This window comes from Sarcophilus harrisii, chromosome 2, assembly GCF_902635505.1.
Source record: "Sarcophilus harrisii chromosome 2, mSarHar1.11, whole genome shotgun sequence".
In the NCBI taxonomy this organism is placed as follows: domain Eukaryota; kingdom Metazoa; phylum Chordata; class Mammalia; order Dasyuromorphia; family Dasyuridae; genus Sarcophilus; species Sarcophilus harrisii.
In genome coordinates, this window is record NC_045427.1 from 161680085 (window position 1) to 161701343 (window position 21259).

Consider the following 21259-nt stretch of genomic DNA (forward strand, 5'->3'; position numbering starts at 1 on the left):
CGTACACATATTTACATATATGCGTACACATATTTACATATATGTGTAAATATATGTGTAAATTCGCGCTTTCCCTTCCCTTCTTTTCCCACCGCCTCCAAGAGACCAGCTCTGATTCCCGAATTAGCGGTTCGGGTATTTCGTTGCCAGAAGCTAAATGCGCGCTAGGGCGGGTCTGGGAACGCCCACCTGCAGCCGGGCCGCCGAAGCCCGCGGGCAGCAAGAAGGGGTGACGCACGAAGCAGAAACTTCTTACCTAAGAAACCGTGGAGATGGGGGAGAAGGGGAGGGGCAGAGGAGCTTTAACTTTTTCCCTCTCCCATCATTTAGCCCTTGGCTGTGAAAGCCCAAACTAGAGAAACGCCGGACGCTCGGCCGAGCCTCGGAGGAACTCGGAAGACCCAGCCTCGCCAGCCCGGCTCCCGAGCCGAGTCTGGCCTCGATCTCAGGCGACCTCCGAGAGCTTTGCCAGAACTTAACGCAGCGACGGAAAGTGGGACCTTCCATAGCTGTACAGAGAACTGTGCCCCAAAACAAAATGGGCGCCAAGCACACGCGTAAAGGGCGGGCCTTTACTTTATCCTCCTTGCCCGTACTAAACATGGCAGCCGAAGCCAAACCAAAACAAAGATGGTAATGAGCGCTCTCCCCGGACTTCCGGTGGGAAGCGCCGCCAGCAGTTAGGTCACGTGGCTCTCCGCGGGCCGTCAGCATCTTAAAGGCAATTTTCAACGTCCCGAGGTACTATGAAATCTTCCGGGAGAGAAAACGAGAGTGCGGGAGTTTAAAATATTCTAAGTCACCAACTGCTGGGAAATAAAGGCGGGGGCCTGATAAAGTTACTCAGTATATGGTTGCTGAGGCAAGTGGGGCTAAGTGACTTGCCCAGGGTTACACAGCCAGGAAGTGTTCCTCTTAGGTCCGATTTGAACTCATCGCCTGACTTCCGAGCTGGTGCTCTATCCACTGCACCACCGAGCTGCCCCTACATACCTTTTTTTTTTTTTTTTTTTTTTTTTAAATGGAGCAATGCTAGCCGGGAGAAAAAAATGCTATAAGACTGCCTAGGTGGTAGGGAAAAGAAAACAGCCCCGAAGCCAAAGGCACCAATTTATTAGTTCTTCAGTCCTTCTGTAATGCTGAGAAACTGAGCAAGAAAGAGATTAGAGTGTATTTAATAATTTATTAAATAGAGAGATATACTGGGATCAAATGGATCCATGGTTTAGTTCCAGGGCTGAATGAAATCTCCAAGAATCCAGCCAACAATCAGTTCCCAATGACACAGATACAGGTGGCTCAGAAGCAGAGGGTAGACTGAGGCAGGGGCGGAGTCAGGGTACGGAATGGGACTCTGACAGGGTGGGAGAAGGGATGACGTAAGCAGGGGGAGGCACCCGGACCTGGGGAGAGGCATCTGGATAAGACGGTATCTGATATTCTAATAGCTTGGGATGGGGAGAGGCATTCTGATGTTCTATCAAGGATTCTGTTAAAGACGGAGGGGAGGTTTTGCAGAACTGAGAAGCAGGGAAACCGAGGCAGGACTGAGTCAGGATAATTAGGGAAACTGAGTCAGGACAATAAAAGAGAACTGTGGTCCATGAAACCCCATGTGATAGGAGAAGAAATTTATTCGCTCTGCCTGAAACCAACCCGGTTAATTGGATATACGAAGCCCTTTCTGCCCACACTTTTGAGGGATTTCTACCTCAATTTCCATTGCTCTGGATTTTCGAGGAAACAGAGGGCATTTAAGAGTAGCTCCAGGATTTCTGAACCATTGATTGGAAATACATATGTTTGTGTGATATATGTTTGAAGAAGATATGCATATTTTTTTATAAGTGAAGAATATATATGTATTTGCAGAAGGTGCATAAACACATATGTATATATGGCTTCAAAATGGTTCAGAAAAATTAGCAACAGGAGTTGTAAAAAAAGTTCTACTAGTAAGGTCAATTTTAAAGCAAACAATTTCCTTCTAAGATGTTCCCACTTGACTTCATGAAAGTAGACATTCTTTCGCTGGTCTCTACACACAAACACAATTCACTTTTTTTTTTCTCTTCAGTTTTTTCACTTTGTGACTCCATTGGGGGTTTTCTTGGCAGAGAAATGGAATAGTTTGCTAAGCCCTCCAGCTCATTTTACAGATTAGAAAACTGAGGCAGTCACACAGCGTCTGAGGTGAGATTTGAACTCATGAAGATGATTTCCTAGCTACCCACAATCCGCATATATGTATATGTGAATATAGATATTATATATCTATATATCATAAGTCTTACCTTCTTCTGCAAAACGCCTTGTATCTTCCCTTCTAGGATCGTCATACATCTACTCTGCATATATCACGAGACTAAAAAAATTGAATTCAGGTCTTGAATTCACTTGAATCCTATTAACATCTAACAGAATGTATAAATGCTTACTGACATAGGTACCCATATAGTGACACATGCAATGTGTATTTGTGTCATTATATGTTCCTCCCTCCCTAAATGCCTTCTCTATTAGGATATGAGATCTTAACGCTAAGTGACCGTTTCCCCATTTTCTATACCCATAATGACAAGAACAGAGTACTTACAAACACAGCAAGTACTTAATACATGTTAGTTCAATGACTCGCCTAGTGTGAACAGTCTGAGGCCACTTGGGTATAGTTCTTGTGACAATTTTTGGCATCTTAATCTACTTTATCCTGAACTTCTTCCATTTAAAAAGAATCTCTTTTGAAAGGATCCGTGAGAATATAATCCACTCCATGTATTCCCATTCTCCTTCAGCTTTCCTCGGATCAGGATACCGGATTCAGAACTGCTGGGGCAATTTTTGAGGCGCACCTGGATAAAACCCGGAGACTGGCCTTAATCTCATCCAGGACCGGAAGGCGAAGGGGGCGGGGCCATCACGCGGGAACGGGCGCATGCTCAGTCGTTGTCGTCTCTCACCTGGGCGGACGTTGGAAGGCGGGCTTCCTTCTTGGCGGCGTGTCGGGGTAGCAGCCTCCGGAGGCGGAGCGGCGGGTGGGCAGGTGAGAGAGGGAGAGCGAAAGAGAGAAAAAAGCACGGAGACGGGTCCTGGAGCTGGCCAGAGAAGTATCTTTGTGCAGGGATTAAGGCTGCCTCCGGGGATTCCTCGGCAACTGGCTCCCAGTTCCTGGCGGAGACTGAAGGATGCCGGGAGGGGGAGGGGCGGAGCAGCGCACTCCCGGGAAGGCCCGACAATGTCCCCAACTAGGGCGAACCTTCCTTGTGTGTCTTTTACGTGACCTAGGCCGCCGAGATGGGTACACGCTGCAGCTGGCGCTGTACTGTTTGCTTTGGGAGTTAATAAACATTTAAGGAAGTTCTGAAAGCTTTTAATAACAGCTGTTTTCTATCTAGGAGGAAACGTTAAGTTCCAAGGTTAAATGATTTGCCTGAGGTCACACGGAAAGTATTAGAAGCGGAATTTGAACTCGGGTCTTTTTGGCCTCCCGGTACTGCCAGCTTACTAGTTTGGAAGTGCTCCTCTCGTACCCAGAACTTGAAGCTGTACATAAAAATGGTTGAGCTGTGTGTCAGAACATGAATTGGACCCCGCATTCCTGTGTCTGCCACAGATTCTCCGGATCAGTTCTGCAAGGAACTCTCGGTCCGCAAAATTTTTATTTTAAATATAAAAGACTGAAGGGAAAGTAACAAGAGTTTTGTTTTGTTTTTTTTTTTTCATTTATACAACACATTTATTGTGCTCCCTTGCACGGAGTCATGTAGAAAATTCAGAGATTTTCCCCTCCCTCTCAAAAAAACATAAATAAAACATAGTGAACTCTGTAGTTGCAGTTAATTTTCATTCTCTATATACAGCCATTTTGCTTTATAAAGACATCATGTTTAGGAGAGCAAACTATATATTTGAACTAACCCTACTCTAGGAATTTACATTGTAGTTAACTATTTGTGAGGCCAAGGAGGATGATATTTTTGTTTTTCCTTTCTTTAAAATGGATCATTCTTAGTAGGACTGTTTGTACAACCTATATGGCTAATTTTTCTTAAACCATTTTGCATCTTTTGAAGCTGTTTAACTAGATTGATTGTAAACCAGGAGAATCAAAATGAGAACAACTTAATTTGTAAGAATCTTGAAGTAATATAATTTCACAGTAGTGAGAGATATATTCAGAGGCCACAAAATTGAGACCCAGAATGCAGTTACTAAAGAATTTATTTTTCAGATTGTGTCTTGTTTTTAAGGATCCCAGAAAAAGCTATTGCAGCTGCTAATTGTGTTGTAGACTCCAAAACACATGTTATGACTGGAGTGTGAAGAAGAGAATGAAATAGGAGAAACCTTAATTTGAAAATCAGTACTTTTAGTTTTGAATCAAAACATTTGGGTAAAAGTTTTTTTCCCTGCATTTTCAAATGCATTGCAGAATTATTGGAAATTGGTCAACCCACTAAATACAATCCACACAAACAGGTCTATTTAATTTTTTTTTCATTCATATTTAATCAAAATACCAAGAAATGACAGCCATTTTATAAAGACAAATGTTTTCATAATTATACAGTATTAGAACTTGAAGGGCTCTTCACTTGAGTTTAATCCCCTTGATTTACAGATAAAGAAACTTGAGACCCAGAGCAGTGATAGGTACCTTTTTTTTGACGGGGAAGGAGGAGAAGGTATAATCAAATCTTGGGAATATTGAATGCTAACAGTTCAGATTAGTTTTGGTGGACAGTATAAAAGACCTGTCAAAAAGGAAAGCTCCAAGTATATTCATAGTATTACATTTATATTTGTTATGAGTGGACATAATTTGGAAATATTCAGAGCTGCTTTTATTTTTTCATAGAAGGATTCTGACATTAAATTAATCATTACCCAAGCTCAAGCTTCAAATAACTGCTTTATTATGAAAACAATAATATATAAAATACATTCTTTCTTTGTTGCCTTCTTTCAGGAATCTTTTTTGACTGAAGATTATAGATATCTTATTCTTTCATCTTGACATATCCAACTTGAAATTCAGTGAACCAGACATCTACTGTAAATAAGGTATGTGACTAAGAAGACATGTACCCATTAATCTTTTATTCTTCAAATGTTGGAATTCCCTGTCTTACATAAGGGACTTAAATAACTTATACAGTGTTCTTTTAGTCACAGCAACAATTCCTACCATTTACTTTAAGATTATAAATAATATCTTAGATTGTTTTGAAAATCTCAAAACAAAAATAATACACAGTTTTGTATATCTCAGCTTCTTAAGCTGTGGTTTGTAACCTCATACACCCATATATAGCCATCTGTCCAATGTACTGGAAACAGAGTTTTTGAATTTTGTCCTCATACTTGATAATGGTGTCTAAGGGAAACCCCATTTTAAATAAAATGTATACTATAATTGAGGCATGTTGTGAAGCTCTGGTGTATAAACTGTATACTTTTGGTAGGAAGGGAGACCATGTGTAAGATTTTCCCAACATCATTAATTTATTGAAAATTTTAAGAGGTGAGGAATTGATTTCAACTTTGGCAAGCTAGGTAGTGTAGTAGAGTGCTGAATTTGGAGACAGGAAGAAGTCAACCTGCTTCAGACAACTAGCTATGTCAATCTCAATAAATCACCTTCTTTCTCTCAGCTTCAGTGCCCTAACGCACAAAATAGAGATAATAATAAAAACCTACTTTGTAAGAGTTGTAAAGACCAAACGAGAGAGCACATGTAAAGTGTATTGTAAACCTCCGTCATCATATAAGGTTAGTTACAATTACTTAGAAACTGCCTCATTTAGTCCCATGTAACTTCTGTTAACTAATTAACACTTTTTCTCTAGCTGATATTTCACAGTGACAAGTAATACTCAATATCCGTTCTCTAAAAAATAGGCCCAAGTCAGTTTTGGAATCTACTTCAATATGGAATGAATTGGAAGGGTTATGTAACAGGTTGTTAAAACGCAGCTTGAGCATCATAATCGTGAAAATATTTTGCGGCTGTGATAAAAATCCCAGGTCCTGCCATAGTGTAAGTCTTGAGTTCCCTAAAAGTTTAGAGGGCTTCTAGAATAGAGATTAATTTAGGTCATATTGAATTGAATAGGTCCTTTAGTATCTTCTCTAGCTTGAATTCACTCCACAGAATTAGTTCCTAGACTTAAAAAAGTCCTGGCCACCTTTGGCATTAGCAGTGGTCTATGTACTCCTTTTAAGAAAAATGTTTTAAAATGCATAAAACAAAATACCTAAGGTTTCAAAAAATAAAAAACCAAAAACCAGTTATGTTGAAATAAAAGTTAATTTTTTTTTTTTTTTTTTTGTTCCATTCAAAATCACAGACCTCAGGTAAAGAACTGCACTAGGCCAATCAACCAGCAAACTTTATCAAATGCTTATCATGGTAACCAGGATTTTTGATCTAAATCAATATTACCTTTTAAGACACCTTCAGCTGTCTCCTTTCTGGAGCAGATTTTATTTTTATATACATGTGTGTGTGCATGCATAATGTTTGTTGTTCCATAATCTTACACCTTTCCTCAACCTCCATTTATTTCAAGACACATCAGCCACTCTTAAATGATTCTAAAAAAGGAAGAGGAACATGACTTTCAATAATGGAGCTGTAAAATGAAGTAGAGATGGAAATTGTTTAATGAGGAAAAAAATCTCAATAACAAATTAGTACATTTGCAGAACTGGGATTTTTTTTTTTTCACTAGTTGATAATTTTTAAATTTATAAATATAATTTCATCGTTGATTATCTATTGGTACTACAAAGGAAAATAGGATTGGAAGATCACAGATTTAGAGTTTTAGAGATCATGGAGGTCATCTATTCTAGATTACGTATTTTATAAGATTCAGAGAGAATGTGACTTGACTAAAGTCACAGAAGTGGTCATTGTTGAAGAGAGACTTGAATAAGTGACTCAGATTTCAAATCCATTATTCTTTTTATTTGCATGCTACCTTTGCAAAAGTAATTTTAAAAAATATTCTGAATACTTGTAATGTGATTTGTAATTCCATCTCTTTATGTCCAGTAAGAACAAACACTTGGCTTAGCTCTACTATTGAAAGACTGAAGAGTGGCTGTGTAACAATAATGAAGATTGCCAAGAATAGTATGTAGTAGAGATGATTGGTAGGATTTGACTGAGTAGTGGACATCTTCACATTCAGCTGTTTGTAAGCTAGTAAACTAATTTGCAAAGATGAAATTAGTTTACAGAAACAAAGATAACTCTTATTTTGGTTTACAAACAAAAAATATTCCTTCTCAACTACTGTTAAAAAAAAATTTGTGATCAAAAAGAATGTCAAAAAATAAAATTCAGAAAAACTTAAGATTGCAAATAACTGAAACCTGGCATTCCAATTTAAAAAAAGAATCAGTTAACATTTTAAAAATTGGTCTGTTCTCAATTAAAGCATCTTAAGTACAAGAGCTAGAGAATATCTTAATCAAAATACCTATTAAAGTGTAAGCAGGGATAAAGATAGGTACCTTACAATTTTGGGGGGGAGCAATGGAGAACAGTTGGACATCAGCTTAAGTATAGCAGATAAGAAACCCCATAAACTCTAGATTCTGAAAATACTTTCCATTCTCTGTAGATGAACTATGGGAAAGGCCAGCTGGAATGTCTTAGTTGATGTTATTATGAGGTGTGCTATATTTTTAGCGCATTTTGCTCCTTGGAATTCATTATTCCATCCCTTTGTACATTTTCTGAAGGGACAGAATTCAGTTGAGTCTCATGACCCCATTTGGGGTTTATTTGGAAAAGATATTGAAGTGGTTTGCCATTTCCATCTCCAGCTCACTTTATAGATGAAGAAACTTAAGGCAAGCAGGGTAAAATAACTTGCTTAGGATCAAATAACTATTGATCAAATAACTATTAAGTGTCTGAAGAAATATCTGAATTCAGCTAATGTTCTGGATTCCAGGCCCAGTACTATATCTACTGCATCACTTGCACTACCCCTAATTTAAAAAAAAAAAAGTCTTGTGCTATTCAGTTATTTTTTCTTTTACATTTAAAGTTCTTGTTCCTGGTCAGTTGAAGAATTTGTTTGGCATTGGAATTGCTAAATTTAACCACTTAGTCTTTAGGATTTTTCTGCTTAGGCTTTTTTGATTTGTTTCCTGGAGGTGTGATCTATTGATTCTTTCTATCTACCTGGTCATTATTCTTGTATTATTTATTGCATTATCTTGTTCAAGTGTTTTGACTTGTGTTCTGGGAGATCTATAGTCCGTAAGTTGCTCTGCATATCTTGCCTATGAGATTACAATGTTTTAGTGCCATTACTCGGTCTATCCCAAGGAAATCATAAAATGGGGGGGAAAGAGCCCATGTTTATAGTAGCTCTTATAGTAGTGGTAAAGAATTGAAAAATGAGTAGATGCTTATCAATTGGGGAATGACTGAATAAATTGTGATATATGAATGTAATAAAATATTACTGTAATATTTCTGTAAAAAATGTTCTGTAAAAAAATGAACAAGCTGATTTTAGAAAGGTCTGGAAAATTTTACAGGAACTGATGCTGAGTGAAACAAGCAGAATCAGGAATATATTGTACACGGTAACAGCAAGATTGTGCCATTGTTAATTATGAAACTCTTGGATCATTTTAGCAATTCAGTGGTCCTAGGCAATCCCAATAAACTTTGCATAGAAAAATGCCATCTGTATCTAGGAAAAAAAAGAGATTGAATGTAAATCAATATATGTTAATTTTTTTCTGCCTTTTTTTTTTTCCTTCTGTCATGGGTTCTTCCTTTTGTTTTGATTTTTCTCTCCCAACATGATTCATAAAGATATGTATATTTAAAAAGTTAATTTACATGTGAAAAAATAAATTACCTATCTGGAGGGGATAAGATGACTATCTTTTGCTTGTTAAAAAAAAAAATATGAATTAACATTATTGTTTTTTACTTCTCTTATTCCAGATTGACCTACATTTCTAGTTCCTTGTTTCTTTGTGAAATTTGCCTTGAATTCAAGTGTTTCTAGTCTGCTGTTCATGTTCATGCATTCTGTTTTCATGTATTCTATTTCTGCCTTTGAAGCATTTGGAAGCATCCTGCTGTGGTTCTGTGATCTTTTTAGAATTCACATGATCCTCTACTTCATCAAGTACTGATTAATTTTTCTTTTGTCTTGTAATATTTGTTCAGAAGTATCTGTCTTCGTTTTAGATGATCTGGAAAACATCTTCCCTTCTATTATGTCCTCTGTTTATTTTCTTGTGCTCAAAATTTTTAATGAGCTTTTCTTTCTTCTTAGAGCTTCCATAATTTGTCTTTTTTTTCCCCTATGAATTCCCTTATTGCTCACTTTCTGTCTTTTTTTTAAATGATAGCTCCCCTAAGGCCTGGACCTCAAAATTGTTCAAGATGCATCATGTGTTTGGGAATTCACTTTTCTTAAGTCTCAGTCTCTATCCCAAATGGCTTCTGAAAGAGCAGATTTGACCTTAGTTTGATTCTTTCCATCAGGCCTGTTGAACAGCTTTCCCCCTCAAATACACTCTGCCATTCTGCCCTGCATCAGAAGTGCTGTCTTTGGCAAAGAAAACTTCCTGTTTTCCTCTACCTCATGAGAGAGATATCAGGCAGAGGCTGAGAGCTTGGGGGAGAAATTTGAGGTCTGTTATTTGTTACTTCAGAATGATGGAGTGAGGTACTGAAGTGAGCGTAGGAGGTAAGAGGTTATCTGTCAGAACATAAGTCTGGGAGGATCCTGTTGTACAGCACTGTTAGAATGCGAGATTTGGTAGAAAATAGGGTTCTGAGTAAATGTGTTACAGTTTAGGGATTCAAGAGAAGCCTTTTTACTGAAAAGTCTATGGTGGAAGTAACATAATTATCACATTTTATGTGTATATGTATATTTGCAGAACAAATAAAAATAGCATTAAAGAGAACCAGAACAGAAAAAACCTGATTTAAATATATGTAGGTATATATACACACATAACATAAAAATGCATGTATATCCTGGGGGGAAATATATGTGTATGTATGCTAGGTATATACGTATATGTTCATTTTTATGGCCATATATGTTTATAATTTATATTTTCCAGAGGTTTGAGAGGCCTTGTGAATTAGAGAAAATGTCTAGTCGTCTTCCATTTTAACCCAAAATCTTCTAAGTTGATTTTAAATGCCTTGATATATCTTATTAAGTAAAGAGACAGTTTTGGCCTTGGTGTACTATGACTATTTTATAAAATTGCACTTGAAGTAATTTCATAGCAATTAAAAACTTTTTTACTAGTATTTGCTTGAGTCCTCAAGTAGTCTTCACATTATTCCAAATATAGTAGATTAAGCTGCTTCATTTAGAAGTCACAGCCACAGGTGATGATTGGAAAAAGAAGTAATCTAGGAAATAAATATAGATGGAAAAAAGGAATTTCCATAGTCATGGTTGTTTTTTAGTAATTGTGATCTATGTGCCCCTTTGTAATGTTTCCTTCTAATAGACATCACATTAAAAAAAAGTAAGAACTCTAAAAGCTGGAATCAAGTAATTGAAATGAGAAAAAAATAACAGACTGAGTGAAGTCAAACAGGCTAGAGAAAATTAAAATTAGTTCAGGTATATTACTTAACCAAGTATCAGCAAGACCAAAAACACAGGATTTGAGGTGATGGAACTACTGGTAAACCATAAATTAAATAGACCTACTGACTTTGGCTTAAAAATAATGGGACTCATTTGTAGATCACCATTAGCTAATCCCTTATTTGTCAGAGATAAAAGAAGATCAGGTGAAAAGGGGAGCTCATGTCAGATGTCAGTCCCTGATTTTGTTAAGCTTTTGTCTATAGTTTCCAGTGAAGGCCATGATCTGAGTGTTCTTTTATCATCTGCCTGAGCATTTTTATAACTAAAAATTCTTTTTTAAATATCTTTTTTATTTATTGCATTAAATATTTCCAAAATACATAGGAAAAAGTAAGTTGAAAAAATTTTGAGTTCTAATTTCCCTTCTCCTTCCTGCCCCCTTCTTCACCCTTTGAAAAGGCAAGCAAAAAATTAGTGGTTTTCTGTGTGAAGTCATACAAAGCATTTCCTTATTAGTCATGTTGCAAAAGAAAATACACATTAAGAAAAAACAAGAAAAATAAGGTAAAAAAGTATTCTTCAATCTACAGTAAGTATTCATTAGTTTTCTTTGAAAATAGGAAGCATTTTTTTTTAATCATGGGTCCTTTGGAATTCTCTTGGATCATTGTCTTCATCCTAGCTAAGTCTTTCACAACTGAATTGATGATCATTTCCTTAATTTCCAGTTTTCTGCCAGCACAGAAAGAGCTGCTATAAATATCAAAATATTTATACAAATGGGTCCTTTTTTTCCCTTTCTTTGATCTCTGTTATAAATTAGGGTACACCAGTGAGAAACAGTATTCAGTCTTTTGACTCTAGATAAGTATAATGGGAAAAACCTTACCTTTTTAAAAGCTGGAGAACTAAGGTTCTAATTACAGTTCAACTGTCAACTGATTGACAGTATTTTCCTGAATACAGACCAAACCCAAATTCTGCAAAAATGAAGTAACAATTGATATGGGTCAGAGAGGAATAAGGTAATAATAAGTAGGAAGTATTCACCCAGTTATTCTGAAGATTAAATGAAATTAATAAATTATTTTGAATACAAAGTAAGAGACAATTTGGCCAACTTTAATTCAGGCAGACCTGATGATTTATTTGTAATCTCTCAATGCCTCCAGCAAATTCTGTAATCATAATTTGCTATGTTTCTGATCTGAATTAGAATACCCTGTATAACACTTTTTTGAGCCTTTTATAAATTTTCTAGGAAAATGGGTATGTCATTTCTTTGTCTTTTCCGATTAAAATATGAAATACATGTGAAAACATGTATTAAAAGTTAAGTAATGAAATATCAGTAGTTTTATTCTATTTTGGGTTTTTTTTTTTTTTTTTTTTTTTTTTTTTTTTGGCTAAGGCAATTTGGGTTAAGTGACTTGCCCAGTGTGCCCAGGACACACAGCTAGGAGGTGTTACCTGTCTGAGACCAGAATTGAACTCAGGTCCTCTGACTTCAGGGCTGGTGCTCTATCCACTGCATCACCTAGCTGCCCCAAATATCAATAGGTTTTAAAAAATAAGTACTTTTTTTTTTTTTAATTTTTTAATTTTCTTTTTTTTTTTTTTTTAATTTTTAATAGCTTTTTATTTACAAGTTATATGCATGGGTAATTTTATAGCATTGACAATTGCCAATCTTTTGTTCCAATTTTTCCCCTCCTTCCCCCACCCCTTCTCTTAGATGGCAGGATGACCAATACATGTTAAATATATTAAAGTATAAATTGGATATAAAATAAGTATACATGTCCAAACCGTTATTTTGCTGTACAAAAAAAAAAAAAAATCAAACTCTGAAATATTGTACAATTAGCCTGTGAAGGAAATAAAAAAATGCAGGCGGGCAAAAATATAGGGATTGGGAATTCAATGTAATGATTCTTAGTCATCTCCCAGAGTTGTTTTGCTGGGTGTAGCTGGTCCAGTTCATTACTGCTCCATTAGAATTGATTTGATTCATCTCATTGCTGAAGGCCAAGTCCATCAGAACTGGTCATCATCTAGTATTGTTGTTGAAGTATATAATGATGTCCTGGTCCTCCTCATTTCACTCAGCATTGGTTTCTGTAAGTTTCTCCAGGCCTTTCTGAAATTATCCTGCTGGTCAAAAAATGAGTACTTCTTAACAAAAATGGCAATTTGTTTCTACTTTATTGGTTAGAATAAAGATTATTATATTTCTCTTAACTCTGAGTAAAATCCATAGGATTGTTATGAAGATTAAATGAGATATGTATAGATTGCCTTTGAAAATATAAAATACCATGAAAATAGATTCAGCTGTCATCCAAAGCTTACAGAGGACATTAGAGATATTTAGAAAGTAATTATCTGTTCTCTCATCCCAACTGTTTAAGAGGTAGTAAGTCAAAGATGATTGGAATATATGTTGTTGAATAAATATTAAAATAATCATCAAAATAAAATACATACTTTATTAAATAGTAAATTTTATACTTCACTGGTACTTGGCAAATAGTGAACAGAAGCACTTCCCTGAATCATGGTACTTCAAAATAAAGTAATGGAAAATTGTATTATTAAGAATTCTTAGACAGCTTCTTCATTTGTTCTCCAAGAGGAGAATTGTAATTCCAATTTCAATTCCATTTATTTTATATAAAGTGCTTCTCAGTTAAGAAATTGCCATGTAGATCTATTGCATGTTATGTTATTTTAAATATTACTATTCCAGAATGAATTTTAACTTTTTCCAAAATACTTTCTCTTTTAAAAAAAATTTTTAATTAACTACAAAATAGTAATTTCAGAAATAAACATAATTTTCTTTTTTTTTCAAGTTTTCCTTCAAGAGAACTCTGATGTTTTCCAAGCAGAAGATGACAGATACTAAAGTAGAGCAGGTTGGAAAAGTTGAATGGAAAAAAAGACCGAATTTTAAAAGTTAGGTTACTACTTGAAACATGCTATTTATTACTTGCCTAGATTTAGATGAGTTGAAGATACATAGTATATTAGATAGTTGATAGTGTTGCTTAAAGTATTGAAGTTGGACATAAGGAACGGTGGTAATCATTAGCATTATTGAATCTTTTATAGACAAAAGTGCTACAGTTATTTAGAAAATACAAGAATCTATATGGAATACTTGCCTTTAAGTTATCCATAACCTCAACTCTCCATTTACTTAGCTAATACAGAGTACATCTCTTACTCTACCTGCAGTATTATTACTCTCATAGTTGATATGTTAGAGTAAAATGAATATAGTCTCTAGCTTATCTCACTGGTGAAACTAGAAACTATCAGTTGGTGTAAAACAAAGAATTGGTAAAAGATAATGCACAAAGCATATTAGATACCATTGGAACTTTAGGACAGGAAAATTTGGCTAACTAGTTAAATTTTGCAACCGTAATTGCAAGAGTGGAATTTGGACCTTATAGAAGATGGTATTGAATCCTCACAAATAATATTTAAATATTTGCTAAAATCTTAAGCACATCTCTAGTATAAGTGTTGGCAGAAGAAATAGGAAATGATTAAAAACTACTAGGGACACTGCTAATACAATTAAACTTTAGAAGAAAAGAGACAACTTGGTAATCTCTAATCTTTTCTAACAATAATGCCAACAAAAGATTTTTTTCTTATGTAGAAACACTCAATTTATAATTTGAACCAAAACTTCAGTTTTGTTTTGTTTTGTTTTTTTTACATTGGCCTTTTTTTTTATTTAATAGTGAATATTAGTTAAAATAAAGCTTGAGGTAGATTGCTGCTCATCTACTACTTTAGAATTTTCAGAATCTGAACAAAACTTTTTTTTTTTTTTAACAGAAATGCAAAGACAAATCTTTAAAGATCATCAAGACCAGTGATTCTCAATATTGTCTAAGGAGGACACTGAGACCCTTTCAAAGTGTCTGCAAAGTCACAACTATTTAATTAGTACTAAAGACATTTTCATTTTTAACTATTGATAAAACAAGCCACAGAAAGAGAGGCTCTTTGGAAATTCCTCAGTAATTTTCAAAACTGTACAAGGGCCTTAAGACCAATTCTAAGACCACAACATTTGAGAACTGCTTATCTAAACTATTCTTGTTGTTATAGGACAGGATGACGCCTAAATGTACCTAATCATCTTTTATTATTTTAAAAAATCCTGTCTTAAATTTGAGTGAATTAATGAATAAAAAATTTGAGTGCCTCATATGCACAATATTCTACAATATCCTTGAATGATATGTCTGTCTTTATAATGTAAAATTATTTTAAAAAATTAAACAGTTCTGCTCAAAGTTCAAGCCTATGTCTTGTTGCATTGATCTCAGTGGAAACAGTAGTTCAACTTTTTCTTTGGGCTAATTATTTCCCTGATTCCTTTGGCCTTTATGGGTTTCCCCCTCCCCCTGCCCCTAAATCTTTAGGCTTTGTCATTGCTAACTTCTGGATTGCCTCTTAAGTATTCTGCTTTCTTTAGTTCAGAGCCCAAATAATAAATGCCTAGTCAATTTTAGTAGCCAGATTATTTTTGTTAAAGACTTAAGTCATAAAACGATCCAACTTCAATATTACTCAAAAAGTTATAGTCATATAAATAGAGTTCTTTATCTAAATCTGTTTCCTAATGTTGATATTATAATTTTCCTAGCAGGTATAATAATTAATGTTCTTTAATGAAAGCTGAACAGAACTTATTTTCAATTATTACTTTATGAGTTTGCCAAGCTTCCTGCCTCTGCTTTCTGCCTATACATTTCTTTTTGTTAATTAATGGTGTGATACACAGTAATTAAAGATGCTTGACATTCAGATTTTACTGTTTTGAGCAGTGCTATTTCATTTTGTAGTTTACAAAAGCAATTTGGGGAGGATGTTATTTAAAATAATTAACTTTTTATATAGGTACATTGTTGCCAAAGTTGCTATGAGTCTTAAGACCTTTTGGAGAGACTACAAAGTTCTTCTTGTTATGATACCTTCTATCGGACTGATTCACATAGGGTGGAAGAGTATTAAGAACAATCCAATTTTCCAAACTCCTAATGCTAACGAGGACAGTATTCCAGAATCTGGAATTGTGACACATATGATTACTCAGAAGAACCAAAACCAAGTCAAATAGCAGTCATGCAATGCTTAGGTAAGTGGTTTAGCTATAGCAACTAAACAAATATGTACTAATGAAGAGAAAAGAGAATGTATACAGAAAAAATTTGGGCAAATCATCTGTTTTTAATTGAAATACTGGCAGATTTTTATATAATTTTTGTGTGTTTACAGAAGGTAACTGTCTCATCTGTGTATATCTGAAAATGTAGTGTTAGGTTTCAGTAGTATAGTGAGTCAGGCATAGCTGCAGTTTCTTTTTTTAAGATCTTCACTCTTATTTTTGCAAAGTCAACCAGACCACATAGGCTACTATCCCTTTAATAATTTTGTTATTCATTAGAACTTTTTGAAAAGTAATGCCATAAAGGCAGATTGGATAAGAATTACAAGTGAGTACTACATAGCATAATTTCAGAGAGATTTAAATCAAGTCAATAATTTATTAGGCATCTATTATATGACAGGCAGGGCAGCTAGGTGGTATACATGCATATATATAATACATATATATATATATATATATATATATATATATATATATATATATATATATATATGCATAGAGTGCCAGACCTAAAGTCAGGAAGAGTTAAAATCTTGCCTTGGACATTTATTAGCTTTGTGACAATGACAAGTCACTTTTTACCCCCTTTGCCTCAGTTTTCCCCTTTTTAAAACAAGTTGAAGAAGGAAATATCAAGTCACCTTAGTACCTCTGCCAAGATTATCCCAAAATGGGGTTGCAGAGAATTGGACAAGAATGAAAAATGACAAAATGCTAGGCATTATGCTAAGCAATGGAAATATAACTCCCCCTCTTCTCCCATCCCTTTCCCTCACATAAACAGATAGTCCCTGCTCTCAAGATGCTTACACTGTAAGGTGGAGACTACACACAAATAACTGAGACTTGAAGAAAGCCACTAGACAAAAATGAAGAGGAAGAAAATTCCAGGCATGAGGGGCAATGGATGAAAATGCGTTGCCTTGTCTGATGAACAACAAAGATGTCAGTAGATCACAGAGTCTGTGGAAGGGAGTAAATATATAAGAACACAGGAAAGGATGAGAAGGTGCCCAGATTATAAAAGGAAAGCTCAAGAGAGGATTTTTTATTTGATCCTGCAAGGTTTATAGGAGCCACTAAACTTTATTCAATAGGGGTATAATATGGACAGACATGTGCTTTAAGATCATTTTGATAGTTGAGTACAGAGGATGGACTGCAATGGGAGAAAATTGTAGCATGTGGGTCAGTAGCAAATATTGAAGTTGTCAGCTCATGAAGTAAGGAGGGCTTACCTCAGGGTGATGGCAGTTTCAAAGGAGAGAAGGTTGTTTACAGGAGATTTCCAAAGTAGAATGTACGGGAATTAGCAAGAGGTTGGAGGTGGAGGATAAGAGAAAATGAAAAGTGAAGTCTGTTATCATTGTTCTGAGCTCAGCTGACTGGGAAGTTGGTGTTACTCTCCACAGGAATAGGAATATTCAGAAGAAGCAAGTACTTAAGGAAAAGATGAGTCCAGTTTTGAACATGTTGAATTTAAGATGTCTGTGAAGCAGTCATTTAAATGTTAGTTTGAAATAGAGATTGGAGATCAAAAGAGAAATTCTTTGGATTTTTAATTATTATTTGGGCAACTAAAATTTCCAAGTGTGTCCCTAAATATACTGGGAGCCACCTTTCTGAATTAAAAGTGGGTAGAATAATACCAAGAGATTTTGTGTTACGTTGAGAGAAGCGTAATATAGCATGTTTATAATCAAAAATTGTTTTGCAGTCAAGATCCCATTTGGGCCTTTCTTGGCAAAGATGTTGAAGTGGTTTGCCATTTTCTTCTCTAGCTCATGTTACGGATGAGGAAACTGAGGTAAACAGAGTAAAGTGACTTGCCCAGAGTCGCACAGCTGAATGAATCTTCCTGACTGTAGACCACACATGCTATCTATCTAATGTGCCATCTAGCTGCTCAAAAGATAGTTTCATATGTCTTTATATAACAGGGATGGTAATACTTGCCCACTGTCCATTTCGCAGAGTTGTTATGGGGAAAATGTTCTGTGATACCATAAACTACTGTATAAAAGTTAGTTTTCCTAATTGTTATATTCATTTCAGCAAGTATACCCCAAACATTTGCCATATGCCATATGTTAAGCAATAGAAATAAGAGATATGAAAACAGACTCTACCCTCAAGCAGTGCCTCTATCATAGGGATGCAGCATACCCATAAAATGATAGAGGAGAGTGATATTGTGGAAGAAAATCAATAAAATTTAGCAAATGGTTGGATATGGAGGATGAGAAAAAGGAAAAGTCAAGAATAAGTTCAAGTTGGCAAACAGTGGTGCCTGAAAGAATGGCAGTGCCCTCAGAAGTTTTTATAAATTTTTTGTTTTGAGGGAAACAGTGATTTCATGTTGGATTTGAGATGCCAACAGTAAAATCAGATGGAAATCTCAAATTTCAGGACTGAAATTCAGGAGATTAGAAATAGATATATAAAGTTAGAATTATCTGATCTTAAATGATAACTGAATCCCAGAGAACTGCTGAATTAACCAAAAGTGATGAAGTAGAGAGAGAAGAGAAGAAAGCCCACTTCAAAACCTTAAGGGAAAAGGATAATAACTTGGCTGATGAGAAGAAATGATAAAAGAAAAAGCAAACCAAGGGAAAGCTATGAAATAGAAGTGGAAGGAGAAGAGTGGGCAGGACAAAGAGGTGGTCAAATTGGAAAAACTGCAAAGTCATCAGGTAGATAAAAAAAAAGACTATTGACTTTTAGTAGTTGAGATTGTTATTAACTTTTAGAAAAAGCAGCTTTATTCATGGAGTAGGGTTAGAAGCCAAATTACAAGTGATTGAAAAAAATGAGAGGTAAGAAAATGGAAAAACTTCTCTAAAAGTTTGGCTGTGAAAAAAGAACCCGCTTAAAATGCTAAACTAGCTTAACAGCTTAGCAAAGTCAAGTGAAGGTTTTCTATGAATAGGGAAGAAATTAGTGTGTTTATAGGCACTAGGAATGAAACCACAGGATAAGGAGAGGTTGAAGGTAGGAGAGAAGGGAATAAGGAGGTGATAATATTCATAGAAACAGAAGGTTCTAAGAGGAAAAAGTGTGAGTTTGCCTTGATAAGAATGGACACGTCCTCATCAGAAACTGAAACAAAGGGACAGTAAAGAATAATTTTTAAAGTGTAGAATAGAGGACTAGAGGGAAATAAGTAGTGTATAGTCTCTTATTCTTTTGAAATATTGTAGGAAATGTGAAGCATGTAATATTTTCAGTTTCTGTCAGAGAAAACCTTCAGTGAATGCCTTGATGAACATAATTTTAGCAAATCCAATTAGCAAGCTAGTATGAATTTCTCCAGCAACATAAGAGTGTGAGTGAATAAGTTGGATAGAGTTGGATAGGAATTCAAGGTTGGAATATTGGAAAAATAAAGACAACGTCACCTCACTCCAAACCCTGTCCTTGCATTATTTTTAGAACAAAGGAACAAGAGATTGAATGGTAGCTGTTAATATTTTGTTCTGTCTTTAAAACAAGACTTCAAGATATTATTATTATTATTCATTTTCTTTAGATTAGGTCTGTAATTTGCATGGAGCTGCCTGCCCTTACTCTTTTTTCTATATTATTGCCATGGCATTCTTTTTGTGCTGCCCACATCCCTGTTCCCTAATCCACCCTACAGGCTCTATTGTCAGTTTTCCTCATGTGAATGTCTCACAGCTTTCACTACTAACCCTTAGCTCAGAAAACAGTCTAGTGAATAAAAAGTCCTGTCATTCAGTGACAAATTTTTCTACCATTTTGTAACTAATGCTTTTGCCACATTTCTATACAACTTCTGACATCTCAAATCTCCATTATAAAGCTTCCACCATAAGGAATGATTTCTTCTTCCTTTGAATACTTGTAAAACTTTGTGTCTTAATTGTTTTACACTGTAGTTATTATTCACTTGTCTTTTTCTCTCTTTGTTATTCTTATGCCCATTTATTTGCATTGCATTATAAGCTTTTTGAGGACAAGGATTGTTTTGTATTCATCTTCACAGCCTCCTGCTATACTAACTGACTACAGCATCATGCATATACTGGTAACTTAATAATTGTTGTATTGGTCTTATTGATGATAGAAATAGAAAAAGGCTTCTAAATGTAGTATCATGATATTTATATTACATCATTTTGTTGATATATTTATTGCATAAATATAAAACCAAAATTTCAACTAAACATTTTCTTTTGATTTTACAAAAACCAAAATAATGATGACAATCCTAAGCATAGCCATAGAGATGTGCAATTATCTTTCTCCTTAGAAGGGGTAGTTGACTATTAGGTAAACAGGTTTTTTCCTCTGATTACAAACAGTTTTTTTGTTTGTTTGTTTTGCTGAGGCAATTGGGGTTAAGTGACTTGCTCAGGATCACTCAGCTGGAAAGTGTTAAGTGTCTGAAGTCACATTTGAACTCAGGTCCTCCTGACTTCAGGGCTAGTGCTCTATCCACTGCACCATCTAGCTGCCCCTACAAACAGTTCAAGAAAAGACTATATACTTCCTTTAACTTACTTTGCCCCAGTGACTTATATAATAGTAGCTTTTTTCAGATATTCACTCTAATTTATACTTAAATTTTTGCCATTGACTTCAGTGCATCTACACACAATTTACTATTTCCTTTATAGAGTCACAGGGTTAATACATTTCTCAAAATAACTAGAAGGTATAAAATGGTAAGTATATCCATAGTACTAAGCTTTACCAGTACTATCAGATACTCTTACTCTGGTTACATAGCATTATTTTAAGAGGAATTTCATTCCTCCTAATATATAATTTACTACTATAGTTAAGAAAATTGGTACTTTGTTTCAACTTGTGCATTTATTTGAAATTTTATAAAGTTTAAAAGATCAGAGAAACTGAGATCAAAGATCAAGTCAGAGCCTATGTTCATTCTCTGCCACCTAGCACATCATTGGCATTCTTATGTGTGTTATTAATAACTCCAGATTTTAAACATGTTTCCTTGGACAAGACTTCAAAACTGAAAATTACTAATCACAATTGAAATTTCTTCTGAAAATTCTGCTTTAAATTAAGTGTGATTTTATTCATATTTTTTCTTGCATTGTTAGAATGCAAAGGTTTTTAATGTGTATATATGTACATTATATATACACACATATGCATATATATACATTTATTGTAAGTATAAACTAGTAGTGGCTATAAAATTAAGGATGTCAAAAGTTGTTCTGTTGTGATGGCTATATATAAGACATAAATACTGTAAGTATCTCAAGTGAATAGCATGTTTCATTTTGAGGTGAAATGCATTTGTAGATCACTTACCATATTCTAATTTCCTTTATGCACTTATAATTCATGTTGTTTTGCTTTCCAAAATCATTTAAATGTAAATATTCTCAAAAATGTAAAAAATACAAGGATTTAAAATCTAGGTTAAGTTATATATCTGAATTTCTAGAGA

At 34.9% G+C, this 21259-nt stretch overlaps 1 protein-coding gene across 12 annotated transcripts in view; it reads left to right on the forward strand.

Annotated features, from left to right (window-relative positions):
• The first annotated feature begins 2935 nt into the window (after positions 1-2935).
• MKKS (McKusick-Kaufman syndrome) overlaps positions 2936-21259 on the forward strand; it is a 32749-nt gene continuing 14425 nt past the window's right edge. The window contains exons 1-4 of one of the 12 annotated variants that reach the window (XM_031951093.1): positions 2936-3043; positions 3396-3645; positions 4970-5064; positions 15537-15774. The gene's annotated coding sequence lies outside the window, so the exon portion shown is untranslated. The other 11 variants (XM_031951099.1, XM_031951097.1, XM_031951094.1 and 8 more) reach the window with 11 other exon arrangements.